General features: G+C 41.0%; 1 protein-coding gene across 3 annotated transcripts in view; it reads right to left on the reverse strand.

Moving 5' to 3' along the window:
* SORBS2 (sorbin and SH3 domain containing 2) overlaps window positions 1–14,424 on the reverse strand; it is a 232,010-nt gene extending 217,586 nt beyond the window's left edge. Inside the window, exon 1 of one of the 3 annotated variants that reach the window (XM_069855894.1) lies at window positions 14,231–14,424. The gene's annotated coding sequence lies outside the window, so the exon portion shown is untranslated. The remainder of the gene's footprint in view (window positions 1–14,230) is intronic. The other 2 variants (XM_069855895.1, XM_069855896.1) reach the window with 2 other exon arrangements.
* Window positions 14,425–25,088: the final 10,664 nt, after the last annotated feature.

Here is a 25,088-nt window from a genome sequence, read left to right on the forward strand (position 1 = left end):
CTTTCAGAGCATAGGTGCCAAAACCAGCTTCCAGGCAGAGAAACAATTTAAGAATCCTCTTTGGGCTTTGGTGTGGACTGGTGCTAATGTGCTGAGCCTTGCCAAAGCTACAATGCTTTCTCAGGATGTACAAAAGCCATATGATAAACTTTTTTAACCCTCCCCCCTTCCGCTTTATAATCCCCAGACTAATAAATCTCAGTTCCCAAGGTTAATTGAAGACCAAGTAACAGCTGAGTTCCGGCTTTCAGAATCCCTTTTCTTGAATGTAGATTCCTATCCTCAAATGAAACCAATTTTGCAACCACCTCGGAAATTACTTCCAAGGGTTCCCAATGACAAAGTAAAAGGTACGTGGACAACTTAATCCAGTAGAAACACATAATATCTAAAGTTCTGTGCTTGTAAACATCAGTTTTGAAAGTGAGACTGTGGCTCTTTGAAATTCTCCAATGTCTCCATTTTTGAAAGTAAATGACAACATCTGTCTTTAATGTACAATTTACAAATAACACTGACATCCTTACTATATCTGCTGTACTGGAAAATACAAAGTGACTAGGGATCAATTTGTTTACTTCCTTGCCTTTTGAAGATTGAGCAAGGTATTTTACTCAACCACAAGTTACATTAAACCACTTATGGATAGCTACAAAATTTAAGTTTACATTGTGTGTTTATGTATAACCAAGCTGTGCTATGTCAATCATCACCAATTTAAAACTTTGGCAATATGTGCCCTATTGGAAGGCACTGAAAATAGCTGGGCACATGCTTTTAATCCTGCTGGATGGGTAGAAACTGAACTGAAATCTATCAGCAGCATAATTCACTAAGACTGAACTCAGTCAGCACTCAGAAGTGTATTAGAATACTCAGAAGGGGTATTAGAATTAGTAGTCTAAATCTGTCTTTGGTAAATTACATATACATTTTCTTTTCAAGTCAGTAGAGAATATGAAGTTTGAATCTTCTGCAGTGATAAAACACATAGTGCCAAAGCAAGTACATTGAGTGAAACTAAACTCAAGATAAAAGAAGACCTTTATAGATAAAAGCCCCACCATAGGTTTTAATATAGAAAGAGCTAGCACATTCATCTCAGTACACTGTTACTTTCCATTATTCTAGTTAAAGATGTTTTTTCTAGCAATTTCACATATATTAGAAGTTTTGGCACAGGTATGCTTTAGGCATGACAGATATATATCAGCTTGCAAATATCCTAAGCCAACTGATAAGTGACTTCTGACAAGCTATGCTAATCTTCTTCACGAGAGCAGTATAGTTTCTTAAACTTGCTTTGTAGAAAAGGAATCTAAAAGTTTCCACAGAATGCTTTTTTTCACAAAAATAGCTTGGAGAATCGCATGAAGTAGCGAAGAGGAACCTGCAATTACAACAGATTCTGGAAGCACAGAGGAAACTTCTCAAGTCACAACAGAAGCGTAGCAGAAAAAAGGAAGACCAGGTGCCACAATTAAATTTTCTTGCATTATTAAATCAAAATCTCAGCATTAAAAACAAAGACCAGCTATTCCCTTTTGCCAAATAGGTCAACATAATAACTGAGATGCAATAACCCAGAAGGCCTTTGCGCCACCTAGGCAGTACAGTTTGGTTCATGTTTTCAGTGTAGCCGTAAAACTAGAACTCCTTTTTAGGATAGAAAACAAGTGTCAAATGATTCTAACTTTGTTCTTTTTTTTTTTTTTAAAAAAAATCCAGTTAAAGCAAGATGTATTCAGTTAGCAGGTCGCTGAGCTGAAAGAAGCACTGATAAGTAAAGTGATACAAATATTTAACAGAGTAAGGTCATTCTCCTCATTCCACTATTTTTGTGGGCTCTACACTTTTTCCTTTGAAAATGTTACATGCTATTTGAAGGGCACTAGAAAATTACCAGCTAGTGAGCTAACAGGCTAAAAGCTAGTGGCACCAACATGCTGCTGCTGTCTGAAGCATCAGTCCTGCAGCAGACTCAGTTCTGCGTAAGAAGTCCTGTTTGCAGACCTGAAGCTCTAACAGACCTAGGAGGGAAAGAGGCAGTTGGACTTCAAGAAATCAGACTTATCTGCGTCACATTTGTAGCAGAGTATTAGTTACTCTGCTGTAGTGTTCTCTTGCAAGCTCAGTCCCACAAATGAGTTTGTTCTCTTGTACCCTCAGGCTACCAAATACTGAGTTGTGTAGTTCCTAGCTGGGAAGCTCTTCTAAACAATTCTCACTTATATTCATAGCACCTACCATTCAAATATTTAACAGCTACTGGTACTATCACCTACTTCTAAACGGAGTTTCTGTACATTATCCACAGGACCCAGTCCCAAATATGCAATATACACAGCAGCCAGTTTTCAACACTGCTGGAATGCAAAGCCTTGAGCAGAAGCCTGCATTAGTATCCCATAAACCAAAACAAAAAACGTCAGAAAGAACAGCAGCTACTTCAATGAATTAATAAGCTGTACAAGTTTGGAATGAAAGAAAAAAAACTAAGAGATGCTCACATATTCAGAGGACTGCTGTTTTCTCCAGTCTGTGAGATTCTTATTAGCACATACAAGTACAACATGTGGGCCTAGGCAAGGCTGCTGTGTAGAAAGCAAAACTGACAAAAGATTTTAATTTCCATGGAAAAAACTTAAGAGCACATTAAGGTAATAGGCCAGGGTTTTACAAAGTCACAATAAAGAGACCTTTCAGAATCTGTCAGCTAGTTTGGAAGGCTGCTAGGGAATTATGATAGCATTAAATATATTTGAGTTTATGTTGGCAATAGCACACCTGTCGGAATAACACTATTGTGCAAGCTTTCAGTTGTTCATGATATCCCACCCCTTACTGTTAACCACAGCTGAGTACTGTAAGGCACAAAGCAGGCAGCTATTTAGGTCAGAAAAAGCATCAATATCTTCACTGCCTACTTCAAATTTGACAGCACCTCAGAAGGACTTTCAAGTGATTATTGTCTCTGAGAGGAAAAGGTGAAAAAAGCCAGGAAAAGAAAGTCAGACAAGAGTAAAACTGTGTCCTGCCTCAAGCATTTTTACGTCTCAGTTCATCTAGCAGAAACACCAAACCTCTTAACTGCTGTCCTCCCAGCTTTGCTTCTGCTCTATCAGTTCCCTTATCACTAGGAAGCTTTGAGGTCACTCTGAATAAAAATGACCTGGAGTTAACAAGGAATGTAGCTGCATAGTGAGTAACTACAGGAATAGCAGATAGACTACTTGTAGCTCTTCATCCCAGTTAGGAACACCTCAGTAATAAATCAGCTGAGACTTGTGACCAGCTGTACTCACATTTAAAAATCCCATTTTATAATACAAAAGACAGTTGGTCTTTCTTTTGCCCAGAACTATATTTCCCGACTTGACAAGAGGAACATAGTTCCGTCTCTTCGCTCCCTAACAATGCTTTAAATAGGAAGTCCCTAGGAGACAAGTGGTGGTCAAGAGAAGGGAATAATGAAAATACTACATTAGAAAGAATTATTTGTGATATTTAGTTACATTATCAAACAAAAATGAAATACCTGAGGCTACCAGGACTGCAGAGCTGGCTTTTGTCTCCATCTTTATCCATCAGCAGATACTACAGCAGATTCCAAGACTTATCAGTAACTGCTTATCCTATCACATCTAATCTGGAAGTATTTTACCATTATAGCTTTAATCCTTGCTGTGTCCAATTCTCACTGTGGATTGTATGAAGACAATTGTAACTGCAAGACTGTACCCTCGAGATGTGCAAAGCAGGCAGCTAACTAGCTTTGTTACAGCAGTGTGACTGAATCAGTATTCCCAGAGAAGACTTAGAGAATCTTCAGTTAAGCCACAATCACCCAGAAATACCTAAAAATACCTGCTCTAAGTGCTACTACGGAGGCCTCTCTTACCAGTTAGTTTTTGAAAGATCACGTTCACATTTCTTGCAGTAGATGCAATTATAACTGGATTCTGGCATCTGGTTGGTATTTGATTGGCTTGGTATTTTACCCATATACTACACTTCAAAACCTGCACTGAAATAGTTCACCGTTTCCTCAAAAATGAAGACATTAAAAAGGTAAGACTTTCCCCAGGAATTCAAGTTCTGTACCTCTGCCAGAGTTGATACAATTTCCATGAAAAGCAAACTCCCCTCTAGGCCTGTGCAAATAGCTCATCTCATTCTCCACTCCACTAAGATTCAGCTACTTCATAATAAATGGGCAGAGGAGTTATGCTGAGATCAATCTGGATGACTAATTTGTACCTTAATTTATGACCCAAGCATAGCTCACAGTTTCACCAACTTGTCACGTTAAAAGAGTGAGTGGTCTGCTAGTTTTCCCTTACTTTTGTCGTAAGCACCACAAACACAGAAAACATTCTCTCAGCTACTCAATAACCACAGGCACTAAAAGCACTTTACTAGCAATAATCAACTTTTTTTAATACTTAAACACATTTGCTACACAGCTAGTTCACACTGTCAAAACTAAACACTGTCAACAGATGCTTTATCCAAGGCCAAGTCAACTTCAGTTCTTACCACAGCTTTGACTATTTCTTGACAGGTTGCACTAATTAAATCTGCACAAAGTTCTTGTTAGTGTGAAGCCTAGTCTTGTTCTATGCTACTTTTTTTCTTCCATATCTGGATTACTGTATTTCAGTAATCATCCAGTTAGTGGTATTGTAGTTGACTCTGCTGTCTTTAATCCAATACCATGACAGTAATAAAAGGCTTGGGAGCAAAGTCTAGAAGAGATACTGAAGCGGTTCTTATCCTCAGTAGCAAGCATAAAAAAAAAAAGAACATCTTGACTATGTTCTTAACCCAGCTCAATGCTTATATCACTAATTCAACTCAGCACTGAAATGAAAACTCATAGAAATAATTTCTCAATGACTGACTTCAATAAAGTATTTGAAAGTTAGTAAGTGACACATTACCATGGCAAGCAAATAAAAAACTTATTATGGTATACATATAACTTTTAATTCATTAAGGCTTTTCTCCTTATTGAGAAAAACAAGACTCTATTTAAGCTCATCAGCAATGTAATTAGAAGGTGTGGTAAAAAAACCAAGGTAATAATCACACAGCTGCACAACTTGAAAAATCAGGAAATAGGTGGAAACTGGGCAGAAAGAAGCTTACCTCATTCACACCACAGAATTCACTTCTAGCAACGGCAAAATTTATATTTTTAATCACATCCACTATTCAGTCACAAGGTCCAGAGTTTTTGTGATTTAAATAAAACTTTTCATAGCAATGAGTGCTCTGGAACTTGTGCACTAGTGAGTGGATATTACAGAGAACACTTGAACTCATTTCCACAAGGAACAAATATTGCCAGGTTAAATACTGTCCTTTACAGTAGACTTGAACACGTGCTCTGTTTTAACATTGTAGCTACGTCCACTAAGTTTTCACCAAGAAATTCAGTTTCTCCAGGGGTTAAGATATTTGATTGTTCCTTAAAGATACCAAAAGCTCACTTCCCTCATTGTGCAGAAAGTAAAGGATACAGTTAGATTATAGAAATTGGTATGGCTCTTTATCTCAAACAACAGCTCTATGCTATCTTTCTCCATATGTAAATTTCTCATAATCTTAGCTCCCTCATATCACTACTAAAATCAAGCTGTTAAAAGAAAAAGACAAAATGTTAGAAAATCAATGCTTCCTAATACAAGCCAATGTTTTAGCATGACTACTAAAGAAACAGTCAAAAAGCTAACAAGAGGAAACAAGCTATACAGTAAAGCAAAGCTGGAACCTTTCAATGAAGCAAGACAGAATAGTCTCCAAAACAAGCCTTTACTGTCTATCTTGATTGCTTCCTTATAGCTATTATCATATCTAGTAAAAAACCACCTTAACAACAATCATCAAAGAACTATTCATTCCACTCTGAAATTCTGAGACCTGTATTAAAAGGTTTTAAGGAGGAGGTGTAGAACACGAAGAATTAATCATTAGCATCACAAGAACAGCTAAGAATAAACATTTGCATCACTTTTTGTGCTTTTTGAAACTACAGTTATTTTGCAACTGCACACATAAAAATAAACATCAAAAAGCCCTACATAACTATTTTGTATTCAAGCAGCTCTTCAATGTCTTCCACAATTTAGGTATTAAGACTGGGAAACAAACATGAAAAAACCCCATGAAAAAGAGCTGTCAGTTTAAGCCAACAGTTTGGCTTTTTAATTATGATTTTAAATTAGATTAGGGACACAATCATAGAGCTGTAAGATGCATTGTTCCAAGAACCACAAACATTTTTTACCAGAAATAGTTGGTCTGCTTTTTCATGCAGAAAAAAAAAACCCACCAAGAAAAGGAGGAGTGGGGAACCCAAACTCCCATACCTGTTACTATTTTACTGTACTAAACATAAACCACCCTACACAATTAAAACAGCTTCACATATCAGCAAAAGCTCCCTGGGGCTCAGGTTTTCATAAAGAAGTCCACCAGAAGACCAGCAGGCGCCCTTTGCCATAACAGAGGAGCAGACAGCAGTGATGCTGAGTATCAGCACGGGGCAGCAACAGCCAGGTTGTGCTTCATAACAACCATTTAATCTCATAATAAGAAAGCTGTGGAGGCAGGTGGGAGGCCAGGTGTAAAAGGGCAGGTAACAGTTTACAAGCATACTTCTGTGCGGCTAGTTGTTCTGGAAGTGGTGGCAGCTGTGGCTGGTGGGCCCTTTAGAAACTTAAAGGGAGAGATAAGCCCCATGCAGAGGTCCTTGTTAAAGGAAAGGTGCTGGGAATAGGTGGTAGGACTGCTGCCTAGAATTTGACCACAGTAGCCTTGTCAATAGTTTTGCTGAGGGTTGCAGTCTGTTAAGAGGGAGGCTCAATGGGGTGTGATTGTGGGGGGAGTGAGGGTGTGACATAGAACTGGTAGCATGGGATGCTGTTTGTACCTCATGTATGGCAACTGCCTGTGTAGCTCAGGGCCTTCTGGAAGTTGCCTCAAGGTATTAAGAGTCTTCATGGAAGTGATAGAGGATTTTAAGAGTGGTGCTGGTGGCAGAAGTATGCAATAGGGTGTATGTATAAGCAAAGGCCCTTGTGTGGGGAGGTGCTGGTGTTGACTTGTGGCTCTTGGAGAAGCTGTCCTTGGTTGTAGTGGGGAGGGCAGACATCTGTGCCTGATCCTGCTTGCTGGGGGATGGTGGGGAAAGTATAAGGGCCTTGCCTGGCTAAATAAAGTAGAATCATAGAATAACCAGGTTGGAAGAGACCCACCTGATCATCGAGTCCAACCATTCCTATCAAACACTAAACCATGCCCCTTAGCACCTCGTCCACCCGTGCCTTAAACACCTCCAGGGAAGGTGACTCAACCACCTCCCTAGGAAGCCTGTTCCAGTGCCCAATGACCATTTCTGTGAAGAATTTTTTCCTAATGTTCAGCCTAAACCTCCCCTGGCGGAGCTTGAGGCCATTCCCCCTTGTCCTGTCCCCTGTCACTTGGGAGAAGAGGCCAGCACCCTACTCTCTACAACCTCCTTTCAGGTTAGTTGTTGAGAGCAATGAGGTCTCCCCTCAGCCTCCTCTTCTCCAGGCAAGGAGAAGGTCTTCAAAAGGTCTTGTAATAATGCAAAAAGGCTTCTTGTGGAAGGGAGCTATGCCCAGGCTTGGTGTGCTCCTTAGAGCTCTAACTCTGTTTGTTGGGAAGTGACAGAGTTGTGTTTAGGTGAGCTTATAGTCATGGCAGGAGGGTACAGGTTTGATTGTGAAGCCTGCATTTGGTCCTACGGAAGGGACCAGGCTTGGGGTGGAATAAAGGATCTCTTTATGGAGGGACATCTCCTGTAGCTGTAAATGTGGTGGGTAGAGGGAGTGTGCAGTGGGAGTGGTGTTCACAAACAACATGCTTTGTGTTTGGGAGGTGCCTCAGCAGCTAGGATCTTTGCAAAAGGGACATTCCGCTGAGGGCAAGCCTTTTCCAGGAGTGGTAATCAACTTTGAGCTGCACTGGCAGAAATGGGGTGTGGCAGAGCTTGTATTCTTGAGCTAAGGTCCTCTTGTTGAAAGGCATTGGTGTAGGCATGTGTTCCGGGACAAGGAAACACTAAGAGTGGAGGGTGTTCCCTAGGGTGGAGACTTGTGGCCAGACTTTGCTGTAGGTGTGGCGGGAGGGTGTGATGGCATTCCCAGTGGAAGTAACTGAATTTATAGAAATGACAAAAGGGAATGGAGAAAGGGAAAATTGCCTGGGAACGGTTGGTATGCGATACAAGAGGCAGGAGTTTGCAGAGGGAGGGTGAAGGATTATGCAATGCTATTTTAATTTAAGTGCTTCAAATCTGCTGGGGCATACTTGCCAAACTAACCTGATCTCCTTCTATGACCAAGTGACTAGACTCTTGGATGAAGGAAAGGCTGTGGATGTAGTCTTCTTGGCCTTTAGTAAAGCCTGTGATACAGATTCTCACAGCATTCTGCTTCGGAAACTGTCAGCCTCTGGACTTGACAGGTGCACACTCTCCTGGGTGGAAAACTGGTTGAATGACTGGGCCCAGAGAGTGGTGATAAATGGAGTTTACTCCAACTGGAGGCCAGTGACAAGTGGGGTTCCCCAGGGCTCAGTGCTGGGTCTAGCCCTGTTCAATGTCTTTATCAATGACCTGGATGAAGGCATCGAGTGCACCCTTAGCAAGTTTGCGGATGACACTAAGCTGGGTGGAAGTGTTGATCTGCTGGAGGGTAGGGAGGCTCTGCAAAGGGATCTGAACAGGCTGGATCGCTGGGCAGAGTCCAATGGCATGAGGTTTAACAAGGCCAAGTGCCGGGTCCTGCACTTGGGGCACAACAACCCTCTGCAGTGCTACAGACTGGGAGAAGCCTGGCTGGAAAGCTGCCAGGAGGAGAAGGACCTGGGAGTGTTGGTTGACAGCGACTGAACATGAGCCAGCAGTGTGCCCAGGTGGCCAAGAAGGCCAATGGCATCTTGGCTTGTATCAGAAGCGGTGTGACCAGCAGGTCCAGGGAGGTTATTCTCCCTCTGTACTTGGCACTGGTGAGACCGCTCCTTGAATCTTGTGTTCAGTTCTGGGCCCCTCACCACAACAAGGATGTTGAGGCTCTGGAGTGAGTCCAGAGAAGAGCAATGAAGCTGGTGAAGGGGCTGGAGAACAGGTCTTATGAGGAACGGCTGAGAGAGCTGGGGTTGTTTAGCCATGAGAAGAGGAGGCTGAGGGGAGACCTCATTGCTCTCTACAACTACCTGAAAGGAGGTTGTAGAGAGGAGGGAGCTGGCCTCTTCTCCCAAGTGACAGGGGACAGGACAAGAGGGAATGGCCTCAAGCTCTGCCAGGGGAGGTTCAGGCTCGACATAAGGAAAAAATTCTTCACTGAAAGGGTCATTAGGCAATGGAATGGTCTGCCTAGTGAGGTGGTTGACTTGCCTTCCCTGGAGGTGTTTAAGGCACGGGTGGATGAGGTACTGAGGGGCATGGTTTAGTGTTTGATAGGAATGGTTGGACTTGATGATCTGGTGGGTCTCTTCCGACCTGGTGATTCTGTGATGTGGTCTGGTGAAAAGGAACCTGTGTGGAGCAGTGCCTTGCTGAACAGAATCAAGTGCCTGATATGCAGTTTGCTTGCTGTGGAGGAGGCAGGAGTGTTTTTGCCCCAAAGAGCTTATGTTTTTTTAAAAGGCAACCCTCCTGGATAGGGCGTAGCTTCCCCAAAGAGGGACAGTGCCTGTGTACAGCTGTTCGTATGCCAGAAAGGTGACATGAAAAGGAGGAGTGTGTGGTGACAATAATCTTTATGAGTTTAAATGCCTTGTCTTTGAGGGGAGCTTACAGTCTAGGGAAAAGTGCTATGCATTGGAGATATGCAAATAGATGTACACAAGAGGGAAAATTCTTCTTAAGGACTGGCAGATGTTTATATAGGTGTCACAGGTGGAAAAAGTTACTGAGCTGCTGGAAACCTATGACCTGATTGCTGTTACCAAAACTTGGTGGGATGAATCCCATGACTGCAGCGTGGCTGTCAATGGCTGTGGGCTGTTCCGTAGGGTCAGACTGGGAAGGAGGGACAGAGGCATTGCCCTCCATATCAGGAAATGGATAGACTCTGAAGAGCTGTCCCTGAAGAGTAGCCATGAACAGGTCAAAAGCTTATGGGTGACTATAAAAGACAGAGGCAACAAAAGGAGCCTTGTGGTTGGTGTATGCTACAGGCCACCTGATCAAGGGGGAGCCTGTTGATGAAGCCTTCTTCCTCCAGCTACAGGAGGCTTCATGCTCCCAAGCTCTTATCCTACTGGGGGACTTCAACTACCCTGACATCTGCTGGAAAAGTAGTGCGGCAAGCTGTAGGAAATCCAGGAGACTCCTAGAGTGCACTGAAGATAATTTCTTAACATAAGTAATAGACACCCCTACACAAGGAAGTACAATACTGGACCTGATGGTCACCAGTGCAAGTGAGCCCATCGGTGACATCAAGATCAGAGGCAGCCTGCGCTGCTGTGATCACACACTGGTTCAGTTCAAGGTCCTGAGGGATGTGGGGCAGGTGAGGAGCATAGTCAGGGCTCTAAATTTTAGGAAAGGAAACTTCCAGCTCTTCAAGGAGTTAGTCAGTAGGACCCCCTGGGATATGGTCTTCAGGGACAAGGGAGCAGAACAGAGCTTGGCTGAGCTGAGACCTGCTGGTCAAACTGAAGAGCAAGAGGGAACTGCACAGGCAGTGCAAGCAGGGGTGGGGAACCTTGGAAAAGTATAAAGATGCTACCTGGTTGTATAGGGGTGGGGTCATGAAGGCCAAGGCATAGCTGAAACTGAACTTGGCATGGGAAGCAAAGAATAACAAGGGCTTCTATATGTATGTCAACCAGAAAAAAAAGTTGAAGAAAGAGTACACCAACTGGTGAATAAAAATGCTGACCTCATATCGATAGGTGAGGAGAAGGCTGAGGTACTCCAGATTTTTGCCTTAGTCTTCACTGACAGCTGCTCTCCTCATCTCTCCTGAGTCAATGGATATCAAGATGGGGATGAGGGGGTAAAGCCCCTCTCAATGTAGAGGAGGTTCAGATTTGTAATCAGCTGAAGTCCCAATCATGGGACCTGATGAGATGCATCCCAGAATCCTCAGGGAATTGGCCAATATGGTTGCCAATCCACTGCGTATGATATTTGAAAAGTCATGGCAGTCACTGGAAGTCCCTTGTGACTGGAAGAAGGGTAACGTTGTGCCCATTTTTAAAAAGGGTAGAAAGGATGACTCTGGAAGCTACTGACCTGTCAGCCTCACCTCTGTGCCTGGGAAGATCCACTGCAAAGTTATGCTGAAGTAGGGCAGGGAGGTGATTTAAGACAGCCAGCATGCCTTCGTAAAGGGCAAGCCCTGCCTGCCCAACCTAGTGGCCTTCTGTGGTGGAGTGACTTCATCAGTAAATGAAGGAAGATCTATGGATGTCATCTGTCTGGACTTTTGTAAGGCCTTTGACACAGTCCCCCACAACATCCTTTTCTCTAAATTAGAAATATTAATTAATGGGTTTGTTGGGTGGACTGTTCATTGGATAAGGAATTGGTTGGATGATTGCATTTGGAGCGTAGTTGTCGACAGCTCAATGTCCAGTTGGAGGTCTGTGGCAATTGTTGTCTATCAGGGGTCTGTGCTGGGACCAGTGCTGTTTAATATCTTCATCAATGATATTGACAGCGAGACTGTGTGCACCCTCAGCAAGCTTGCAGATGGCACCAAGGTGAGTGGTGCAGTTGTCACACCAGAAAGACAGGACATCATCTAGAGTGACCTGGACAAGTTGGAGAAGTGGGCTTGTGAGAACCTCATGAGGTTCAACAAGGCCAAGTGCAAGGTCTTACACTTGGGTCAGGGCAATCTGTGGTTTCAGTATAGGATGGGGGATGATGTGATTGAGAGCAGCCTGCAGAGAAGGACTTGGGGGTGATGATTGATGAGAAGCTTGACATGAGCTGGCAATGCACACTCGCAGCCCAGAAGGCCAACTGTATCCTGGGCTGCATCAAAAGAAGCATAGCCAGCAGGTCGAGGGAGGTGATTCTCCTCATCTACTCCACTCTAGAGAGAACCTATCTGGAGTATTGTGTCTCTTTTTGGAATCTGCAACATAAGAAGGATATGGAACTGTTGGAATGGGTCCAGAGGAGGCTACAAGGATGATCAGAGGGCTGGTGCATCTCCTGTACAAGGACAGGCTGAGAGAGTTGGGGTTGTTGAGCCTGGAGAAGAGAAGGCTCTGAGGAGACCTTATAGTGACCTTCCAGTGCCTGAAAGGGGTGTACAAGAAAGCTGGGGAGGGATATTTTACAAGGGCGTGTAGTGATAGGATGAAGGGGAATGGCTTTAAGTTGGGAAGGGGAGAGATTTAGGTCAGACATTAGGAAGAAATTCTTTATGATGAGGCCAGTGAGGCACTGTCACAGGTTGCCCAGGGAAGCTGTGGCTGCCCCATCCCTGGAAGTGATCAAGGCCAGGTTGAATGGGTCCTTGAGCAGCCTGGTCTGGTGGGAGGTGTCTCTGCCCCTGGCAAGGGGGTTGCAACTGAATGGATTTCAAGGTCCCTTCTAATCCAAACCATTCTCTGGTTTATATTGGCGAGGGCAAGGGGGTTTGCCCAGAAGGAACAGATGGCTTTGAGGATGGCAGTGTGGGCTGCAGTAGCAGGCTTCATGGGCTGAGGTATTTGGGCAGGCTTGCAGCCTTGTGAGAAGGGAATTGTTGGAGGGAGGGCACCCTTTTGTAAGACTCGCACATGCATGTGTGTGGCTTCCATATGGTGTGAGGGTGGTGGGGGTGGTAGGAGAGTGTAGTGATGATATTCATGAGCTGAGTGCCTCACGTTTGGGTGTGCTTGCCTTCCAAGACAGGATCTGTTATGTGGGGAGTCCGTACTCATGAGCTAACTGCCTCATTTTTGACAGGCTTGTAATCTTGTGAAATGTGATTCTTTGTTGGGGGTTAGCTGCTCGTAGGTGGGACAGAAGCCTGTATGTAGCTTACACCTTCTATGGAGGTGACATAGGTGGCAGGAATGTGTGGCATTACTGGCACTGAGAAATGAAGGGAACAGTGGGGTTTTGGGAGGTCGTACTCTCAACAGGGGACCCTCTGTCCGGGGCCAAATCTTTCCTCATGAATGACAGATCTCTGAGGAAGAGGAGGATGTCCAGAGGATGCACTCGCTATGGTGTTCACAAGCACAGCGCTTCATGTCCTGTTGAGTTTGAAGTTGGTTTTTTTGGTTTTTTTTTTTCTGAGAAGGGAACCATTAGGTAAGATCCTTGTTCACATGTGGATGCCAGTGTACAGCTTCCACTTGTTGTGGTCGTGGTGTGTAGCAACAGTGTTCATAAGCTTGAATGTTTCCTGTTTGTAGCCCTATGGAAAGGGGGCCTAAGGTGAGAGTAGCCTCCTCGGGGAAGGGCTGGGGATGTGTTGGGAGTAGCCTTGTTGAAGAGTAGCAGTGGATTGTGAGGTGAGACATGATGGGCAAGAGCTTGCTGTGATGATGGCAACATTAGCAAAGTGAAGCCTGTTTAGGCAGGCTTGTAGGTGTTTAAAAAGGCACATTCTGTGGAGTAAGGAGTGACTACTGGCTTTGGGCAACTTCCATTTGCTGTGGAAGCCTTTTAAGCAGCAGGAGTAAAAACAGTACAGTGATTTATTTTTGAGAGGATCATCTTGAAAAAAGGCCATTCCAGCAAGTGGGAATGGATGGTAGATGGACTCTTCCCTGAGTGGCAGAGGCCTGCAATGATAGCATAAGCTGACCTGAGCTTCTGTGCCTGATCTACTAACTAAGGGGTAGTTAACTTCCTACCTACCTTTCCCACATTTTAGTTTTATTTAAAGGGAGAAGTTAAGTAAGCAACAACTTCAGCAACCGTTGACATCCCATGTTATCTTATGCTCTGGGCTTTTTCAGCACTGCTTTTCTTAGATGGATCTTAGACTGATGCAGCTTTTTCTGGAGCCTTCCATCCACTTGATCCCCTCTTTAAAACAACTTCACAGCAAGCTACTGTTGCCCACCTCAGGCTTTAACTTCTACTCACCTGTCCTCTTCTGACTCCCTGCTTTAGAACGCCTGTTTTAAGGACTGTTACAGTTTACTTTGTCATTTCTTTCCCATCCTTCTCCACTTAGCAGATACAAAAAAACCCATGTTGCCCAGGAATCTTGTATCCTCTCTCAGCACCTACCTGTTTCCAGTCTCTTCAACTCTGCAGGGATTTCTGTAAGCTGTCACATATCACATCCAGATGGAATCAGAAGGACAAACTTGAGCAGCTAGGCTTTCGCAAACTGATTCTCTGAAGATGTAAGTCCTTGTGGTGCCTGGAAGGCTCTACTTTTGCACTATGGCTGGCTATAATTCCCAGTTTAAGAATCCCTGTCTGTTCTGTCTACTGCTAGTAATCTATTTAGAATTTGGACTGAGGTTAGTCCAGGTTATAATTTAACTGGATTGGTATGAAACTATTTTCATTCTAAATACTGCCAATGGTGCCAAGCATGCTGTTATACTTGGGATATTTGCAGTCAGGGCAAAGGTGGCTGATTATTGTCCAAATTTTTGTTTGGTGTACGGGAAAGCAGTGGTGGGCAAAAGTAAAAATTAAAAGAAGTAGAAAAATACGATAAGTAAGTGCGGTACATTAGCACTTACTTCCTCTTTACTGGAGATGTAGGTTAGAGGTTTATCCATCTGAAAGCCTACTAAAAGCGCTAGAGGAATGTTACAAGTATCTTTATACTGAAAGCTGTAGTTTATATATGTATGGATGTATCGGTTTTGAAAGATACTGTGTTTGATGTTATAACAGTTACCTTAACAGACTATATTGTTTTACATTGTTGTTTTTCATGGCTGTTTAGAAATATCTTAGATGTGATTACAAAAGTATACTGCAGCAACAGGTAAGGATGTGCTCTCTCTATTGTCGCAATCACTGATTTTAAGAAATTAATTTCATTGTTCTTGTCTTAACAGGATTATTTTTAAGACTTCTCTCACCTATGCTGTTACCCATCCACGTTGGGTTTGTAGGTCTAGATACTGAATTGCAGATGCTGAACAAGACTAGTGAAAGAGAGAACTGTTCCATGAGGTATGAAGCTTGATTCTGCTTGGTTTTGAGCACCCTGACTGCTGTGATATTGGCATGTATTACTGAATTTCTGTTCCACCAAAACCAGGTTTATCTTTCAGTTCTTTAAAGTAGTTCTGGGAGCTGTAATTACATTAGTAATTTTGCTCAAACAGTAGGCCTGTACTTGAACACCTATACTCAAATCTATTCAGGCAACTTTAGTGGCTGCAGATATAGTTCATGATACAATGATCATAGAAGATAAGCAATGATGTTGTTCAGCTGAGGAATTTTCTTATAGGAACATATTGCTTTCCTCATCCAGTGTTTTATATATGATAAGGAGCAGAGTGAACAACCTGTTGCCTTCATTATACTTTTAAGGGTTTCACTGAGTCAGGTAGAAAGCTGTGAGCCAGCTGTTGAGGGTCTGCCCTTGTCTACTAGGAAGGTAGCAGCCTGCCAATGACTTAATTGGAAACACAGCAAAGAGGAGCTTATGAAAAGAAGATATTGCCACCATCAGCCGTCCTGTCTCAGTGAACAGTTCAGAAATGAGGTAAATGTAGCACTAGAAATGCCTAAATTCCTTCCTTTAATCTGTTCCTAAATAGCAATCAATTACTTGCAAGAAATAGCCCTTCTCCCTGCCCCAGCACAAAAATATAGGAACTTTTAGCCTTTTTACTCTGGCTGTGATGAAGCATAAGGTGCAGAGAGCACCTTTTACACATCTTCCAGACTATTTAGAAATCTATGCTGCATTTTAAAAGTATCTTTCCTTCTCAAAGCAGCACATTTTATTATTTTTCTTGTGCTACTGCTTGCTTGCTATAAAGCAGGCTCTTTTGTCTTTCTCTGAAGATGTTTTGTTGATACAAAATAAGATTAAAACATTCCTTTCTGAGTTGGGTAAAGTAGACTCTGGGATTCTTTACATGTGCAGTAATACAGCTCACGCAGAAGACTGCATTTGGGATTCTTCTATTTTAACTGAAGTTTCCTGTGTTCTGTCCTACTTAATTTTTTAGCAGCATTTGGATGAAAAAGATAAGTGCCCTCAAATGTATTGTGTATTTCTTGAAGGTTGACCTTTTCATACCACAATTAGTGACTCACCTAAAGAGCAATGAGTGATTGTATTGCACTGTGACAAAGTTTTTCTTGGCCTGACCTTTCAATGGGTACAGTACCTTCTACACACTGGATTTCAGGAGAAAATAGGATCGATAAGTGAGACAAAATTTGGTGATTATACTTACAAGTGTTTGTACTAAATTAAAAATCTTTACATTGCAATTAAATAATATTTTTATAAGTTTCATAACTGAAAGGAAGAATGCAGTAATGTGTTATAGACAAAAATCTGTGGACTGCGTTTAGTTACATGTTTGGAAAGTAATGGACCCTTTGCCTTGAATTCCAGATTACTTTTCTTGTCTTTGCTAGTAACTACCAGCTAATGCAAACAGTAATAGGAGAGATACCAAAGATACACAAGGGGGAAAAGGTGAATAAAGTACAGATTGATTTAACCTTTATGTTGCTACCCTTTTTCTTTACCAGGATTTCTTTAGTTGTACATTGCCCTTGAAAGACAGGGTAAACTCTAAAACGGACATTATGTTTGCTTAACAGTTGGAGTGCTGTGCGTTAAGGTATATCTAAAAATGTAGTACTTGGAAACAAGGTTTAGGGTTTTTTAGACTAGTAACATGATTGACTGGTGGTGATGTATTTGAAGACAATTGACCTTCTCACTGTGAAAGACAAAGATGGCTTTGCTGTAAGTTTTTGTTTCAATAAAATGTTTCTGTTGATGGTGGATTAATCTTTAATAGTGGCTTGCAAATATCCCATGAAAGAATAATAGGACGCTTACAGTTACTATTTGTGATGAGTTATAATTTTACCTCTTGTTAATCTTGACTCAATTTAGCAGCTTCATTTGGTTTCTCTAGAAAACCTAGTGGGGCTTCCGTATTTGACTCCTTCAATTCTATGAAGCATGCCCTTAGGCATAACTCAAAACATCATTTGAGAACATTATCTTAAATTATTATCTAATACACAGCTGAGTATATAATCCTCAAAATATTTTCCAAAATGAATATTTTCCAAAATGTTCTTTGCTGCCAAAGAACAAAACCAGATTAAGTGTTGTTCACAATGTGTTGCTTCAAAGCAAAGGGAAGTCATCTGTCCAAGGAGAACTGAGATGAATTTCACCATATAAAACAGTTCTTAAGACTTCTGGATGAACTTAATACCCTGAGACTCAGAGCAAACGTATGAAGTTCTGGTAGGGTGACATACCCTGTAACATATCTTCATGCATGAGCAGTTTTTTCCATTAAATTCTTATTGGGCAAGATTTGATCTGACATCAACTACGTTTCATTCAGAATTTTCATTCAGACTTTTTTTGCACAACAATTTTAGTTTGGTTGATGTTATTTTAGAAGCAAAAATTGAAGTGCCTTAAGAGAGTAATGGAAGGCAAAACCTTTTCCTGAAGCTTAGTACTAAAATCTGGAGTACTGTATATGGTTTTTAAATGGAAGAAGATGGTCACTCTGAGTACAGTAGAAACTGAAAGATCTTGTTAGCTTTTACCAGGCTTTATTTATGCAGAGATACTTGCTTTTACCTATTTGTGTAACATACACTCACATAAATACAGTGATGTAATAGCCTATGTGCCATATATCAGGCTGCCAAGGAAATTCTACTGGCCTTCACCTTGCTTTTGACCATCCAAGAATTTCTTGGCTCAGCAAAGGAATAAGCTGGAGGCCAAATCAATATTCTGATAGCAGCTGCTTATATTCAACTACCATTTTGAGAGTGTGTTGGTCTTCTTTCCCTGCAAAAAATGAAAAGTAAGTTGGGGAGAGTTTTGTGATCTGTGCAGTAAATGCATTGCTTCTAAAAGTTATATGCCAGTTGTGCCTACCTAGTAGTTTGTGTCATGATGGAAGACAAACAGGAGTATATTACTCTGCTCTTTATAAATGGCAAATTTTGCAGGAAAATAGCTGCTCTGATAGAATCCTTTTATCATATTAAAACTGTGTTCACAATAAGGGAGTGTACCTACACAGAACCCTTGGAGTGGGGAGTTTATACACACTGACAATAAAAACTGTCTGTTTAGACTACAGTGTTATTCTGAACCAGATTTTTAATCTGCTTCTAACGCAGCAGAAATCCATTTGTGTATCAATGTCTGAATTGCACCATAAACTAAAAGCATTATTCTTAATTGGGATTACAAAATGATAGATGCCAGGGAAAGGCCTGTTACACTAACAAAGATGAGAAGAAGCTTTAAGACTAAGGAAGCTGCCACTGTCCTTCACCTAAATCCATAAGCCCAGCATGTTCTCTTTGATATATCTAGAGTGTGAAAGACAGCACAGAGCACTAAACAACATGGGTGGTAGTGAAATTTAGCCTAAGTGACATTGTTCACACATTGGAAGGACTGGGAAAACAATGCATTGAAAAACAAACTTCATCTGAAGCAGCACCCTGAGAACACACAAGCCCTGTAGCAGTATTTTTCCTCATGACATAAAAGCCTGTATGTAAAATATGGAGCAGGTGAGGTTTTGAGAGAGTTCTCAGCAGAAAAATGCTGATTTTAAAAATTAAAAATTTTTTTTTTTCCACAAATTTTGTCCTTCAGGAAGTGTTTGAGTAGGATCATCTTGAGCCAAGATGACACTGCAGTCAGAAATAAAATAATGGCTGATGAGGATATTAATCTAAATACAAATTGTGTCCAGAGTTCTGGAATGTCCAGAGTCAAGTTCCTGCTGGGAAGGTTTAGTAATCTGAACAGAGAAGAGCAGTTCCAAGAGAAGACATGGGAAGAAACCCTAGCCAGGTGTGGTGCATAGGATCATCCTCCATTGTGGAAGGCACAGGTTGATGTCCTAGGTGATACAAAAACAGAAGGAAGGTTGCTTTACTGGTTTAAACCTCCTTTCCCCTGAAGACTCTAAGTCTGATTTATGATTGTACTTAATGAGAAGTTTGGGAATATGAAATCCATAAACATGACCTTGAAAGTCAATGTTTGACAGCATCCTCAGTGAGGATTAGCATGAAAAATTACTTCTACTGAAATCCTCTGGAGTATTGTTTTTAAGAAGAAATTTGTCAGTTTTCCAGACATACCTTTTATATCCACCTGGCTTATAGTATTGTACTTGATAACACATACTGAAAAATTTATCAGGCTTATTAGGATTGGTTGGTTTTAAACCAGTACAACTACATCTCTATAGACGTTCTTGCAAATAAGAAGTAAATTGTGCAATATGTGCACTGTAATACCATAGCTGCATTGTTGGTTGTTGGTTCTTTCTACGCCTGCGTTTGCATTTCTTGAACATGCTGTAACTCATCTCTATTCTATACTGGTGCAAATTCCTGAAAGTCAAGCAAGCATACTTTTTAAACAGAATCCTTGGCAACAAGAAGAAAGGAAAAAAAATCTGAAGGGCTTATTTTACTAAAGATTGACAGAGGCTACAAGTTGAGTGGTGAATCAAGTAAGCTGGATCATGTCCAGAAAGTGAGATTAAGAAGAAAAGAAAGAATCTTAGGCTCAGGCAGCAGGATGATAGAGTAATTTTGTAGGGTAATTTTGTAGGACTTAATAATATGACGCCAGTGAGCCTTTTAGTCCTGTCTGACAGTGTACTTGTTATTTCCTTTCTAACTTAAGTTCAGTTTCTTTACTTTTAAAGCTGTCCCCAGCAAATAAATGAGCCCCCTCTTGCAGGCAGATCCATGTTCCAAAACAATGTAAGTTTTTATACATGAAATGAACAGTTCTCAAAGTTGGGAGGATGCAAAACAAACAGGTTCTTTAGAATATACTTGAACTGCTGTTGATTGTTAGATAATTGCAGCCGGATCCTTTGTGGATGCAAATAGGCATAACATCTACTTATTCCAATAGGGCTGTATTGAACCTTTACAACACAATAAGATACTGAATGGGGAGCTGGTTACCATCTTATTTTCATGTTTTGTTGTAAAGGAGTCTTGCAATATTTCCTCTTGGGTGTCTGTCATATCATTGATTGCAGCAGGCTATAGATGCTGAATAAATGAAAATGTTTTCATTTTCCTCTGCTAAGTAAGTATTGTCAGCCTAGTCGTTACTACCAGTCACTTGAAATGAGGTTCTTCATTTGCTGGGAAATCCATGAAGTTCTAGGCCACCAGAATCCCAAGGAAATCTCCATTTCCTGTATTTTTATTCTCAGGTCCAGCATACAGAGTCAGTAGCTCATATCAGCTGATAAAAGATGGAACAGGAGATGCCTTAGCTCAAGAAGTGAAGAGAAAACAAATGACAGAATTTTTATGCTTGTGTTGTCTGCTTGGTCCTCTGTGGACTGTTTAGACTTAAAAATTTGTTATTGACACAGGCAGCACCGTATTATGGTTGCCTGAGAGGGAGTTACTTTATCACTTTTTTTTTAATGAAGGAATAAAAGCGTTTGGAAGTAAGGAAAAGTTTATAGTAAACATGGTTACTTCTGTTGAAAAAACAGAGTCAAAAAGGATTTTTTTGGGCTTTGTCAATATAGAGAATTTTAATAAGTTAGATGATCATAACCTACTTTTCCTATATGTGCATCATTCAGGATATATAATAAGTATAAGGAGTGTCAAAATTGAAGTTATTGCTCACAATTAATTTGAATATATTTACAACCTACGAATTTTTGAATTTTTTATTTTCATCTACATAAAAGCAATAAAAATCAAAATCTTCTAATTCTATAATGTTGATTTACATATACTAATGTTATGGTACTATACTAATTTTAATGATAATATATATTGTATCATTTTCTCTGTATTTTACTTGAAAGCTAAAACAATGAGAAAAATGCCAGTGGAGAAAACTCTTGCTTTCTCACCCTTCTTTCAAGTACAAAAGCATTTAAAGCAAGAAAATGACAGCAGCTAGTTTCTTTTAGTGATGTTAACTTGTATGTTCTTAAATATTTAATTGAATTTCTTTATTGATAAGTTTGGGGAAATATACATGATGGACAATATAAAGTAAAGAATGTTCATGAATTCAGATATTTTTACTTAGAGCAATGTCCACTGAACAGAAGCTGTTCTAGGCAAAGGAATATGGGACCCAGCACTTCTGACAGAATAGTCAGCAGAAACCCTCATTTCAGCACCTCTTAACATCTTTGGCTAATGAAACTCCAGCAGTCCCTGTGGAACTCTGTGAAGCAGAGAATACTGTCCTCTAGGTCATATTTCTGACCCTTATCTACTGATAGGCACTAGAAGAAGTATTTCATTTTCGACTCTAGGCCACCAGAAAAGTACAATACAAATGGGTAGCAGCAAAACGTCAGGCTTCTTTGGAACAGATGTTCATCCTTGGTTTCAAAGGAACTGTTATACCTTATTCCTGCTGGAATATGACATTTAAATTCTCAGGTTTGAAGACACAGAGATAGCACACCTCTCTACACTAATTCCTTCTAGTATGCCACAGTATTACATAGTCTACACTAACTCTGCTTATGTATGCTTGTTAACATAGGGTGTTCTGGTTTCTCATTAGCACTGTGTGAAGAGCTGCAGTTAAGGCTCATGGCTTTTTAACAATATTTTCAGTGAATGTTTTCCACTATCATATGTAATATAGCACGCTTCTCTGGAGCGTGTCCAGGGAAGAGCAACAAAGCTGGTGAAGGGGCTGGAGAATAAGTCTTACGAGGAGCGGCTGAGGGAGCTGGGGTTGTTTAGCCTGGAGAAGAGGAGGCTGAGGGGAGACCTCATTGCTCTCTACAACTACCTGAAAGGAGGTTGTAGAGAGGAGGGTGCTGGCCTCTTCTCCCAAGTGACAGGGGTCTGGGCAAGGGGGAATGGCCTCAAGCTACATGAGAGAAGGTTCAGGCTAGATATCAGAAAGAAATTTTTCACAGAAAAAGCACTGGAACAAGCTACCCAGGGAGGTGGTTGATTCACCATCCCTGGAGGTATTTAAAAGACGGGTAAACGAGGTACTCAGGCACATGGTTTAGGGGCAGATAGGAATGTTTGGACTTGATGATCCAAGAGGTCTTTTCCAACTTCGTGATTCTATAATTCTGTGAATCTATAAAGAGAAGCCTGAAACTAGCTTTCATTGTAAGCGGTACATTTGGTGCTTTCCTCTAATCAAACTCAGCAATCTGACCGAGTGTAAACCCATTAAAAGGAAGGTAGCTTGGCCTGAGCTCTTTGAAATGGGTGATATGAAATCTCATTGATTCTTTGTAGAATCATAAATTAGTTGGGGATGGAGGAAGGGACTCCTGGAGACTGTTTAATCAACACCTTACGTAAAGAAGGGTCACCTAGAGTAGGTTGATATGGGCCATGTCTAGTCCAGTTTGGAGTATCTCCAAGGATGGAGACTTTACAACCCCTGAACAACCTGTTACAGTGTTTCATCACCTCAAGAGTAAAATGTTCTTGCTCAAACTATTTCCAATATTTCAATTTCTGCCCATTGCCTCATCGTTTCACCAAGAGGAGTCTGGCTTAGACTCCTTAGATGCTCCCTTCAGGTACTTATATCCCCAGATCCTCCATGATTGTACTTCCCTCCAAGCTGAACAATCACAGTGCATTCAGTGTCTCATATGAAAAAAATCTTAAATCTCTTAAATGCTTTCACTGGTCTTGCTCTGCTATGTCTATACTTGTCTTTTACTAAGAGAGCCCACAATTGTGCACAGTAGTCCAAATGTATTCTCAACAGTGCTGAGTTATAGGGAAAGAACCACCTCCATCAGCCTGCTGGAAAATGCAACTGAAAATGGTAGCTTTTTTCTGCATTTCTGGATTATGCTCAACTTGTTTTCCACAAGGACCTCCAGGATTTTCCCTGCCATACCACTTTTTATCCAAATGGACCTCTCTGTGTGTGAGTACATTCCTGTGCAGGTTCAGGATCTTTGGACTTCCCTTGGAACATGTTGATTTGTCAAGACTAGCCTGAAAAAGTACTTCTGCTCAAAAATCTGTGGTTTTTTTTGAATTTACATTAGCATTCATTGGCAAAAGGGCTTGGATTTGGGCAAGACTATGAGACTAAGAAAGACCTTGCCAACTCTAAATACTGCAAACTTAAATCAAAGCTTGTGGATAAGTACAGATGTAAAATGGGTTTATTTTGATTTATAAACAGTCATTTTGTCCTAATTTTGCCATGCATCTGCCTATTACTTCCTAGAAAATGCAGTTTTCATAGGGGGCTGGTAGTTTTCTATTAAGTATTTTCTTTTCTGAAGCTTTATTTGTGCAGTGCAGTAAGTGGATGGTACTGGTGGTATGTACTGTTGGATTCTTGCCTTGACCCTGACAAAATTCATTCAAGCAATGTCTTTGACTATTTCTTTCCAACCCATATGATGGACTTTTGGCTTCTGCAAAAGCTATATTTATCCAAACATCACTCTTAAAATTCCCTCCCAAAACCTCAAATGTCCTCTTTAGGATATCTAAAATCAGTTTCTCATGGAGAGTGTTTGCCTCCAAACAGACAAAGCTTTGAACAACTAGAAATGTACTGTTTGGGTACACCCTAAGGACTCTTTCCTATTAGGATTGGCTGCAGAGGCTCATTTCTTGTGTTACATTAAATAACATAAAATTATGTAACTTCATAAAGTTCATCAGACTCTTGAATAATGATCTTTTCTTTCCAAGCTGTTGGAGGAATGATGTATGTTGTATTTAGACTTTTGCTTTCAGAACAGCCTGTTGTTTTCATGCAGCTGTTGGTCATGAGGTTAAGCTATGTTTCCCCTTTGAATTACTAGTTGGAATGTCACTGTTACAGCTTCACTTGCCATATTAGAACGTAGGCCTGCTGAAAATTGTTCTCGTGTACATGTATCTGTGGAGCTTTTCTACCTTTGCATTAATGCTTAGTACACGATAGTGTTTCATTTACCTAGTACAAAAAAATCAGGAGTTATATTATAGTCATAAGTAAAAAAATTCTTTGCTGTATGTCATTCCAAGACCATCTATAGTGTCAAAATGAAAGTTAAGAGTTTAAAAGCCTGCTAGTTAAGCGAGTTGCATTTGACACATCATACATATTTGTTATAATGACTGAATTGAACAGGAATTTTGAAGTGATAGAACAGACAATATGGCTGTGTTGCTATTATGAAATGAGATGGCTATTCTTGTCTAGGGCCCAAAATTCTTTTCAGTGGGTTACGTATTGACAGAAGAATTAAAACGTCAGTTAAGTAGCTATTTCTGTGGGGAAACTTGCTGATCAATGAAAAAAATGCAGCCCCACTTACTGCAGTCCAACAAAAATCTGTAAACTACTGTACAAGTTGCAAAGAAATTGACTCTGTTATGTGGCTTTGTCATCTGCGGGCCTACATGGTTTCATAACCTCCGTGAGAGCATCTTTCTAGAAATTGTGAAGGAAAAATACCAATGGTACCAAGAAAATGGAGCTGTTCAGCAGTATATTATATGTAGAGGAAGTCTTTTTCATTTTTACTAGCTAATGGGCTATATTTACTTTATTTATAATTAATTTGCAGCATAAGGCTTACTGTGATTTTCTAAACTGGACTAATAGGTGCTATGCTTTGAAGTTAAAAAATGCACAATTCCATCCTTCTTGATAATCTGTAGTTGTAGGTTTGTTACAGCACAACAGAGTTGATTGTGGGTAGTGGTGATGACAAGGGTCTCTTTTCAGCATGTCTTGGAGGCTTTGCATGCATCCCCCACCACACTTGTGGGTACTAGAAAGGTTCAGTGCTCTGGGTGCTTGGCAGGCCAGTGCAGTGAGGCAGCAATGAATGTCTGCAGGGCCTCTTTGATCCAGCTGTACACCCTACAGTGTCTTGAACCCTTTTTTCCCCTAGGCATGCTCACTTGCCACTCA

Source organism: Phaenicophaeus curvirostris, chromosome 4 (assembly GCF_032191515.1).
Source record: "Phaenicophaeus curvirostris isolate KB17595 chromosome 4, BPBGC_Pcur_1.0, whole genome shotgun sequence".
NCBI classification, from domain to species: Eukaryota; Metazoa; Chordata; class Aves; order Cuculiformes; family Cuculidae; genus Phaenicophaeus; species Phaenicophaeus curvirostris.